Below are 12,618 nucleotides of genomic sequence, written 5' to 3'. Positions count from 1 at the left end.
ATTTGAGCAAATCGTCGTTTAAAACATCACCCCAGAAAGTAAACAACCTCTTGTGAATATTTTCATAACAAGCGATTTATGATCTTCATAGGAATCTTTATTAATGATTTTTTTCTTTTCTTTTTCTTTCTTTCTTTTTTTTTTTTTTTTGAAATGTGAACAAAGTTGTATGCTTTATTTTGAGAAAAATCATTAAAGAGTAAGTTATTCTTTGTTGTTTTTTTTTTCAGAAAATAAAATGAATCATGCCATATTGCCAGATTGTTAGTGAAACATTTATAAGTAGTATGTGCGTAAAGAATATGTATGTCATCGTTAGGAAAAGACAACTATCTGCTAGTTAACACGTTATTTTAATCCATATACAGTACACAAATAGGCCACTGGATAACTATTTATTTTAGAAAACAGAAAATTTTAATTATTATTGGAAACGAATAGCATCTTTTAGCGCCACAAAAGTTACTTTCTGTCTTTTCTCGAAAACTACACATTAGAATTTACTTATCTTGTTCACTCGATTTATCGACTGTATATGCATTAAATGTAGATAATATTTTAGTTAAACAGAAATTAAAATTTCAGATTTTATGATAATTTTAAGCAATATCTCATAAACAATGCAGTACTGTTGTCTTCCCAGTATCATAGTGAATAGCTTAATAAGAACTATTATAATTCAGTATCAAATTCACTTCAATAAGTGGAATGGTTCTCGTTCTGCATTTATTTTCACGTTTACAAATTAATTACTTTTTCTCCATTTCCTTGGAAACTATGTACGAGTGAAACATTCATGCATATTGTTTTGTTCAGTTTATAATATATATTGTCTCAGTCATTTTTGAGAAAATCGTCTTGGAAAAATCAAACCAAAAATAAAATGCACCTTGTGGATTTTTAAATGACAAATTAGTTACGCCATATTAATAGATTTTTAATGAAATATTAATAGTGTGAAGTGTGAAAAATGAAAAAAAAAATCCCTGAGTTGTTTTTGAGAAAATCGTGTGGAAAAACTCATCCCAAGATTAAACTACCTTAACGGATTTTTTCAGGATAAATTTGTCACATTATCAAGTTATTAGTTTATATTTATATTAAATATTTATTTATGAAACACAAACAAAATTGCCTTAGTTGTTTTAGAGAGAATCGTCCGAAAATAAATCATATGAAGAGTAACTACCACTTCTGGACTTTTCCCACAAAAATTGCTTATACCACAGTTAACGGTTGGTAATGTAATATTCATATGTGAAATATAAACAAAATCGTTAGAACCGTTTTTGAGAAAATCTATTTTTTTATTTACATCCTTCAGTAAACTGCTATTATTTTGGGGGTGGGAGAAATGTTTGAAAGACTCTCCTGGGAAATCTTACAAAAACCTTACGCTTCAAATTTGGTTTGGATACGTTGAACAATAAAGCCTCTAGGCAAATGCATATACATCAGAACGAAGGAACGAACAGACGTTTTTTTTTTGTTTTTTGACATGTAGGGGACATGAAACGTGTATATCCGTTAAGATCTCGAATTTGATTTTTTCCCGATCGCTATACTTTTTCCTCTCCTGTCGTCTCTCGAAAGTAAAGAACGAAAATCTGACTATTCTAATTTAAGGCAATTTTGTTTGTGAAGACACCAAAAGTTTCAAGTTTATAATGGAAAGGAAAGAAGACAAAAATGTCAAACATCTGACCCTGCTGTTTACAATTTGTTATTACATGGATAAATCCAAGAAGTAATTGATTATTTTAAAATACCGATATTATTATTATTATTATTATTATTATTATTATTATTATTATTATTATTATTATTATTATTATTATTATTATTATTATTATTATTTTGATATCGTGATGATTTTCTCCATAAAACTTGCAGGTAACAGCAATCTCCATTTCTGTTGATTTCTTTATAAGTAAAGTAACCTACCAATTATACACAAGGCAAGTCTTTAGTTAGTATATAAGTATCGTGTTACAATTTTGGAAAAACATTTTAAAAATATAAATTCGGCCAACAAAACAAATATCACTTGAAATAGATACACTTTCAATCACCTCGAGTTATTTCTAGTGCTGATCTCCGTAACGTGCATCATTTGTTTAATGACAAATTAGTATTTAAAGTCTCTTCTCAGAGATCGGACAACAGTAAACGTACAAATGAACAATCACATCATTTTGTAAAGGTAACAATATTTGGTGTTGAACATGGTTGAATAGGTCACAATGAAGATAAAAAGGTATTTCAATGACAACATGTCGAATATATTGCAAGAAGAAATGATGATAGAGAAAAATCAAGCCTTGATTAGATACCAAGGGACAAGGAGTGACCTAAGTTACGTCCGCACACAAGATGGTTTGAAAAAAGTCAATGAGCCACTGAAGTAACGTGGAAAAGAATTACCAAAGATGATTGTGGGAAAAAATTTGAGAGACATCCCTCCACCAGTGGATAGCAATGGTTCACTATGTTTAATATAATTTGTTTACAGAATATAATGTATGCTTTGAGTCACTCTATACTTTTCAACTCATTTGAAAAAAGCAATCTTTTTTGAATTATTATTATTTTGATTAGTTAATTCTTTACTATACCTAACAGCTCATGTTTACAGGGTAAATAGGTTAGTTGGTTTGAAATTTTACATTACTTTATCACCGGGGCTCTATGAAACTAGACCTACACCCTAATATGGGATACAAACCACATGAGCTTCCAGTGGGAATTGAATGAAATGAAATGAATACGTCCCACGGTTATGCCGGTTAGGCTAAAGGAGATGGTGATTATGAGAAATGAATGACAATGGTGGAATGAAGAAAGTGGAAGGAAACAGGAGAACCCCGAGGAAACCCATGCACACAGTGTTTGTCCACCACAAAGTTCACTTGGCGGGAGTAGGGTTTCAGTGGGAATTAAATCCAATCTCCCATGTTAACCATGTAATCACGAATCGAGTTATGTAAGATAAGTGGGAAAATCAGAATCGATTATGACAATAGCAGTCATATTATAAAAGTACTCCTTCCTTATCAAGCATAATTCCTGCATTCACGATTTTATATTGCATTCGCTAGTCAAAGTTTAAGACACAACTGAGCAGGTTGCATGTTTTGAAAATTGGGAAAGAAAAGCACTAAGATTTTACCAATGATATTACTCAAGAAACACAGAAAGATGTACATTGTATATACAAAGCGTAAACTTGCTATTATTTTTACATAATTCTCCTACTTGATTGATAAAATTGTTTTCAATCTTACACCAGATTCTCCCGCAGCTGAATGCTCTGCCCAAGCTTCGAAACCTCTTCGGAGCTATAAAGTATGTATTGATGACATCATAGAGCACTCTAGGTACTAATCTAATGATAGGTACTGATCTATAGAAACACTAGAGAATGATTCAAACAGCAAGGGAACTCAGTAATACACTGAACGTTTAGATGGAAAGAATAATGGAAATATTTTTTATTCATAGTGTATGAGTTGGTGTTCTGCAGATGCGCAATTTATGGAACTGCAATCAGTTTGACTATTTCGGATTTTGTAGTTTCAAAATTTTATTGAATGACGCATGAGCTGTTGTTCCAAAATGCTTTTCAAAATCAAGAGTATTAGTCTGAAGTGCTGGGCTCCTTCATGCGCAACTCCCCGGGTGGTTGTCCCGTTCGTAAAGGCTGCCCTGCCATAGGAAGACAAGAATCCACTCTCTCGTTTACGATTAATTTTAAATGCAGTGAGTAAGGATAGCTGTAGTCCCAAACAATATGCCCCATATGATATCAAACACATTAAGAAGAAAGTTTATCCCTCATTCCTATTTTAATCCCAAACACAGAGAACTATGGAAAAGCCCAAAAATATACATAATATTGTATCAGAATGGTTTTTTTTTTTTTTTTTTTTTACGAAAGTTATCGAACATTTTTTAAAAATCTGACTAGATAATTCACGTCATTTTTCTTCACTTACTTTTGCTCCATCCAGAGAAAATGCTTCAAATAAAATATACACCATGTTGCATCAAAATCAAACATTTTTAAACTAAAATTATTGTGGGATACTTGTTTTTAATTTGGGGGTGGGTAAATTCACTCTTCTATTTTTGATAGATTTTAATCTCAATTTGTGAGGATTATAAAAATCTCCTAAAGACATACGCCATGTTCTTTCAAAATTCAATAACTTTTACGTAGTTTATCCTGTAAAATTATTTTATGCATATGTTCAAACTTGCATTATAAGGATATGTTACCTTCTTACTCTACATGAGTTTCAACCCCAAACAACAAGCTTATTTCGGAAGGTTGGAGAAAGTTTAAACGTAACTATGCTAACTTCAAAATATAGAAAAGCAAAGTCATACGCGTAAAAAAGATTCTTGTTACACGTAAGATAAAAACAAAAAATAGTTATACAAACTTTAAAGTACTCATTGAAATGTGTTATTTTGAAAATAAATACGTATCCAGTACCAAATTCATACTATAAGGAAAGCTTTAAATAAAATATTTAGTTTTTTAAACCACTCCATTATTTTACGGAAACTAGCGTAAAGTATTGGTAATCTAACGAAATGAAGTGGAAAAATATACATTGTTTATGGGCCGGCAAAGTTAGCACTTGGTCTTGCTTCCTGAATATTTATTTCGTTTTGCTAAACTATATAAGTACAGGGTGGGCCAAAAGTCAGGTGAGAGTCCAGGAACAGAAAAGTATGTTGGGCTAGAGGTCCACATTGGCCATAGATGATGAGTAGGGGGTGAGAAAACCTAAAAACACACATGACCACCACAACCGCCACCTTGAAGTCCGCCATTTTGAATACCACTTTAATTTTTAAAAATTTTAAGGTCGGCATGCCGTAGATGTTTCAAGACTACTTTTAACCAGGAATGCAGTGCTGCTGTCCATTTTGTCATATCACCAACCGTTGATGAATTATGACTTGTTTTATCGTTACAAATTCCAGTGACTGAGCAATGGTGCTGACGCCCCAGGAACATATTGAGATCATCCTGATGTGTGGAAATCGCAGCTCACGTTTGGTGGCTGCGAAGTTTAATGTGCTATACCCCGAAAGATAGCCCATATCCCACAATGGTGTGGCCAAACTCGTCAGCAGATTTTGGGAGACAGGTTCTGTGGACGACAGACATCGTAGTGGTCATCCGAAAACGTCTACAGATGAGGAAACTACAGTCGCTGTCCTCGCATCCTTTACAAGATCTCAAGCAGCGGATTAAGGATGCATGTGCTTCTGTGCGTCCAGAGATATTGCTGGCTGTGCATGAGGAGTGGAAAAGGAGTGTGACAAACACCATTGTTGCACAGGGTGGTTATTTCAACCATGTGTTTGAATGGTATAAAATGGGATAAAACAGGCCATAATTCATCAACGGTTAGTGATGTGACAAAGCGGACAGCTGCATTGCACCTGATCAAACACGTGCTGCATGCCCACATTCCAATTAAAAAAAAAAATAGCCCAACAGACTTTCCTGTTAGATGACTGTCATCTGACTTCTGGCCCATCCTGTATTTCTTCATTTCAAAAGCAATCCAACGAGACGAAGTTTATATAAAGAGTAACAAAATGAGTATATTAGTATATACTTCCCGATATTGGCATACAATATATATATTGTATATAGCTACAAACAATTCGTACCAGTGTTGTAGGAGAAATAAATAACAATAATTATAATTTGTTACGATATTAATTAAACGAAACGACAATAATATGTAGAATACATACTGTATATGCTATATTTAACACAAACTATTTAGTGAACTAACATAATGAGGTGAATTTTTTTACTTTTTTTAATGAGCAGACTAACCTCACACTTAGTAGACAACCTTATTTTAGAATAAAAGGTGTGTTTACACAATGAAAACGATAGTTTTAGGAAAACTTAGAAAATAATAATATGAGATGGAAAATTATGAATATTATTTATAAGTGGGCTAGTTTCCCACTTGACGGGCAACTTTATTTCTTAAATAAAAAGTATAGTGATGCAAACTTAACGATATTTTTTAACAAAACTAACGTAAACTAACGATACGAGGTGGAAAACTACGAAAATGTTTATGTGCAGGATAACATCACACTTTAGAACAACTTCATTTCCCGAGTAAAATGTGCATTTTTCTAAGAAATTAACGAGTGTTTCATCAAAACGAACGTGAATGAATGATAAACCAACGATGTAAGATGGAAAATTATGGAAACTGCTTATGACAATCTACCTTCGAACCTATCAGGCAACTTTTTTTCTCGAATGAAAGATGTAGTATTGCAAAAATAATTATAGTTTAGCAAATGATACGATGTACATAATTATGAAAATTATATACGGGCGGGCTAATTTTACACTTGGTGACCAATTCTATTTCTCGAATAAAAAAAAAGTATTTTTGCGAAAATAACAATAGTTTTAATAAAACTAACTCAAAATAAAGATAATCTAACGATATGATGTGAAAAATTGATGGGCAAAAAGGAAAACAATAACAACCCACATTTGAAAAACGAATGGTTGAGTACAGAGAAATAATGATAACATTTACAAACTGAGTTGAATTGTTTTCTTAGTTGAGCTCAAGTATTAACGTTGGTTTTCTGTACTCAACTGATTCGTTTTTAAAATGAGTGTTACCATTGTTTTACCCCTCTTCCCTTTAATTATAACAGTTGCTTACTGGCTGGCTAATTTCACGCTTGGTGGGTAATTTTATGTATCGAATAAAAGGTGCATATTTGCGAAAGGGGGAAACGATACTTTTAGCAAAATTAAAGTAAACTAAAGATGAACTAACATTATAAATAGGAAAATTATACGAATTTTATGGGCGGGCTACTTTCATATCTGGTGGGAAACTTTATTCCTCAGATAAATAATGTATTTTTGAGAAACTAATGATAGTTTGTTCAAAAGTAACGTAAATTAGCGATATGTGGTGAAGAAATATTAAAATTTGTTTGCGAGTCTGAAGCAGGGTTGCCAGTTTATCTTAACAAAAAATCGGGACGGTACAATCGGTGTTGGAGCGCCCCCCTCCCCGCGAAGACGACTCCGCGTACTGCGAGTCATTGAAAACAATGTAAATAATCAGCTGAATAACAAGAACCTGAATGAATGCAGCATCTTATTTTTTCTTTATTTTCCGACAATAATGGTAATGTAAATTTTATTGTCTATACATAGAGAAAACTATATCTTTATCAGCCATGTATTCAATGTGCAATACCTCAATACGAAAGCGCAATAGAATATGTTCAACAATATTTAAAACAGACTCCTGAATTTACCACTTCTAGCACTACTAGTCTGTCTAATCGAATTGCAATGGAAGTATCGACATTTGTAAATCGTAGTAATAATAACACTTTATAATATTCTTATTTTATAATATATTATAACACGAAGTTTCAAAATCATCTACGTGCATTGTCGCATGGGCCGACGGCATTTGGAAAGACTATTTTCTAAAAATATTTCTACATTATTATGCTGAAAAATGGAAAAATTTAGTATAGTATTTTGGTGAGTGGCAGCCTTTGGACGATACTCTATCCTCATGTTGTAAATTTAAAGAAAGAATACCATAGTTAACGTATTTTTAGGACCCCATCTTGTAATTATATATGATTTAGTGCGTGAATGTAATAATCGGGTTGTGGATATTTTCACAGCAAAGAAAACTCACTTACATAGATCTGCTCCCCAACTAATTCATGCATATAATTCTCGACCATATAGAGCGCATCAACTTCTCCCATCCACTCTATGAACCGAGATACGTTTCAACAAATGCGGAATAATTAATAAAACACCATACTAATTTTAAAGTAGCAAAATATAAAGGTGATACTCTGTGTATTTCCATGGCAAGGCGACATTTTGAAAAAGTTACAAAAATGGACATTGGAAATGCTTAAAATAAAACAAATACAATATAAGGAAAAGTGGTGTATGTGTTAAAAAAATTTAATGGTGATGTAATTGATGGTACATTTTATGAAGAGGAATTACAAGGAATGCCCTTGCCTAACTTTTATGAAAAAGACGAAATTTTAGAAGTTAAGAGTAAACGTGTACTATTTCGTTGGAGGGATTCCGTCCTTCATTTAATTCATGGATTCCTGTATCATATTTAAAGAGTAGTTAGCAACAATACCATATGATAGTCATGTTATATTTGGGTATATAGCAATAAAAATGAATGGTCCTATTTTCGATATTATTTTTATCAAACAGGTGGTGGCTTTAATGTATATAGAAGTGCACCATACCAAGACGGATATGGTACTGTTAATTTTAGAAGGTTTATTTCGTATTGTATATCCATTATTAAAACAAGTGCTAGAACAGTAGGTAAAGAATTATTACATCAGGAATTAATGTAGCTGGAGATGTGTTAGGTGATAATATATCTATTGATGAGGCTTTAAAATCATGATGTCAAGAACCAAAATTAATTAAAAAATGAAGCTCAAAATAAAATAAATCAGATATTGGTAGGATAGGAAGGTTCGTTTTGCACAAACAGGTGATAAAAATTAAGAGGAAGGGGGATATTTTTAATTAATGAATTAAATGTAGACCAGTTTACTAGTTTTTATCCCACATTACCCAGGACCAGTTCTATGGAATATTTTGCCATGTTATACTACCTCATAGTCTTGTGATAGGGAAAGGTGTGTGAGATACAGCTGTTGTTGAAGTATATTATACAAGTTCATTTTAGAATATTTCCAAATATACTAATAATATTTATTACCGTTTCACGGATAAAGAAAGCTGTAGTATAACAAGGAATGGTATCGAGACCAGATTTTGTACAGTCTCGGTCTCGTTTCGGTTGATAAAGTGGCAATCTCGATCTCGTTTCGAATCAAAAATCATTGTCTTGGTCTCGTCTTGATCAACAGATGTTTGTCTCGATCTCGGTCTAAGTCTCGTCTCAAATGTCTTGAAATAGTGTGAAGTTGAAATTGGGAAAATATTATTATCGTAAGTCTGTCGTTTCCGCTTCTTATTTTTTGCCTTCATTCTTAACTTAGAATTATGGTATGGTGTACCCCTTCATTGCTAGCGCTAATAATTTCCATGTATGTGTTCCAGGTTCAATTATCTGTTTGTATATCATACCTGTGATAAAACCCCAATAGTATCCTATATTTCAGTTTCAGCAATTGACTTTATCTCATATAACCTCATTCCTGCCTATATAATTAAACTCTATTAAATTAACTCCAGTACTATACACTAGTTTGTTTTCTACCTTTGAATCAGAATTGTTCAATACCTGCTAACGGATAACGCAACACATAGCAGCATTATTGTATTTAATCGTACGGAAACTGGAATTTTACATTAATCCGACATTCTCGGGATTGCTCTGAAGATAGCAACATTCACTCTGGCAGCAATCCCGAGAACATTGGATTTATAGTAGACGCCAGCAAACTTCAAGATTATTGTGAAATTTTACAATTTCGTATTTATTATCCAATACATTCTGCTTTGACTGTCATTTTAAAAACAGAATATAACGTTCATTATCTTAACAAATAGGGTAAATTATTACTACAATATATTTTGTTTTAAATAGATCAAATACTTTATTAGCGTTTCACATCTCCGTATTTAATTGACACTTTATAACACGAACTTCTTGAACCTTGTGGTGGGAGCTACGACACTCATCTTTCCTATGTGTGCTCTTGGGTTGGATCACCAAGCAAGTTAGATTCAAAGTCCCATGTTTCGCATAGTTCACGTTTCACTTTAAGTACATTCTGTTTCTTATAAAGTTCATAAGGTCGCAATGCATTGCATAAGCATATATCCAGTGCAGTAATTAGGGAGGAGCAACTGGGGCAGTGCATCTCTACTCTGAAAACTGTATAAAGGATAATACCTAAGGAATTGAACTATTTAGTGCTATAATTTGAATAAATTGCTATGGATACTGCAGACCTATCTGTTTATATGCCAGGAAAAATGTCACCCCTCGGTGGCAACGAAATCAGCTTTGTGAGCCCACAGAGTTATTGTTACTCAACAAAGTAAGACTAAACACGAATTTGTTTTCTTTCGCAAATATCTTGTTAAACTCTTCATGCTATTTTTCGCAGTAGCTTATGTGAAGTATAGAAAGGTTTTAAAAATTAAATATATATATATATTTTGCTCTGGTTAACCAAAGAATTTCAATCGTGTCATGCAGAGCTGGAAGCAGAAATTTATTTCACGGAAGGGGGTTCAAAACTTTTCGGAGTAGTCCAAATTCAATATGAAGAGAAATTTATTAAAATTTGTAAAATCGTCCCTAAGGTTTCAAGGGAGAGGAAGTTTGGCCCCCCAGGATCCACCTCTTGCGCGTCCCTGATATCACGTCTTTACATGCAGCTACTTTGAAAGTTTAATAAATTATTGCCACATTTTAATTGTAAACACTGACACCGGAAAAACGACATTTTATTTTAGTATATGGTTGATTCTTGTCATTTGTTTATAGACAAAAATATGAGAGGAGGCTCCATATTGTTAATCAGTTCCGGGGCCCCAACTACCTACGGTACGGCACTGTGTATACACACTTTTTTCTTGCGCCTAATAATATGAATATTTCCAAATTGTCATATAGTTTCGTGTTTGTAGTGGAGCAAAATGAAACTGCTATAAATTTGAATGCAAAATAAAAAAGGATAGAAATTTCAATCATCAAATTACGTCTGCTTCTAATTACGCATTTTTCATTTCTGTATCTTCCGTTCAACATTAACTGGTTTTGTATTATTCACGTAATAATCATACGAGCAGTTGTAATAAAACAAATCTTAAAAATGAAAAAAATCTTTCTCTAAATAACTTCTATACTGTGTAACAAAATAATATTGAGAAGTATAGGAGTTTAAAAAATGAAGTTCTAATAGTTAGGTTTATTTTTCGAATTGAGTGTTGCAGTTTTAAATCATTTATTTTGAAGAACTAATTATTATTATTATTATTATTATTATTATTATTATTATTATTATTATTATTATTATTATTATTATTATTATTATTATTATTTTAACACCACATTTAAAAACTAGAAAGGAAAAATTAACAACAGATTTAGAAACTACACAAACTGACTTGGCACATATTAATATTCGAGATTTTTTTTGTAGTGAAGAAACGTAATGCGTATTTTACATTTTTTTCAATATTTTACAGTAAGTTCCTTGAGCCTTTGGAACAGATGACAGTTCTTGATCTTTCAAATGCATGCGCAGATTTACAAAAACATGCATCCTTCTTAATAAACAGTGTAATACGCATAATTATATATATATACAGGGTGGGCCATTTTAATTAATCCACGGAAATATCTGAAAAATGATAAAACATAGAAGAAATGTTTGAAGTACACGTTATATATTGCTAAGGGGGAAAACCAATTCCGCCAAAAGTACCCCTCCTCGCCCCCTGTAAATGGGGGTAACGGGGGGTAACTTTGAAATGTCAAATGGGAACATGGGTCGAGTAATACCTCGTTCGAAAGGTCTTGGAAAACTAAGTAACGCTGTACCAAAAGATGTTTCATATTGTGCACCAGTTTCAAATTGGCCGCCATGATATGGTTCGGAAACTCCAGCACCCGTAGTATGAAAACCATGGAAGGTAAATGAATGGAACAAAATTGAAATACGTAAATATCATAGGATGATCCATGTGATCCCAGTGGCCTCCCTGAAGGGGTCTTGGGGGCTAACTTCAAAATTTCAATGTCCGACCGGACAACGGTTCGGGCGTACGCTTGACCTACCCAATCCTGTTTGGAAGGCAGACTTCATGGATAGAGAATTGGTGCACTGAGTTAATGCGGATGGCCACAGTTACATTTTGAGTAACTATTAGCGGCCTTTTGAGAACACTGCCATTTCACCTCAATCGTTTTCTCCTGCAAGATGTTTGATTTTGCAAGATTTATCGAACGAGGTACCACTCGACTCATGTTACTATTTGAAATTTTGAAGTTAGCTCCCAAGAGCCCTTCAGGGAGGCCACTGGGATCACATGGATCATCCTATGATATTTACGTATTTCAATTTTGTTCCATTCATTTACCTTCCATGGTTTCCATACTACGGGTACTGGAGTTTCCGAACCATATCATGGCGGCCATTTTGAAACTGGTGCACAATATGAAACATCTTTTGGTACAGCGTTACTTAGTTTTCCAAGACCTTTCGAACGAGGTATTACTCGACCCATGTTCCCATTTGACATTTCAAAGTTACCCCCCGTTACCACCATTTACGGGAGGCGAGGAGGGGTACTTTTGGCGGAATTGGTTTTCCCTCTTAGCAATATATAACGTGTACTTCAAACGTTTCTTCTATGTTTTATCATTTTTCAGATATTTCCGTGGATTAATTAAAATGGCCCACCCTATATATATATATATATATATATATATATATATATATTAATTAGCTACATTCATTGCTTAATTATATATATTAATTAACTACATTCATTAAAGTTAAAAAATAAACAAGACGGCTGCATACATCCAATTCTTTTCTCCT

The sequence above is a fragment of the Thermobia domestica genome, chromosome 13, assembly GCF_964235325.1.
Source record: "Thermobia domestica chromosome 13, izTheDome1.hap1.1, whole genome shotgun sequence".
Lineage (NCBI taxonomy): Eukaryota > Metazoa > Arthropoda > Insecta > Zygentoma > Lepismatidae > Thermobia > Thermobia domestica.
This window is presented reverse-complemented; position numbering follows the sequence as displayed.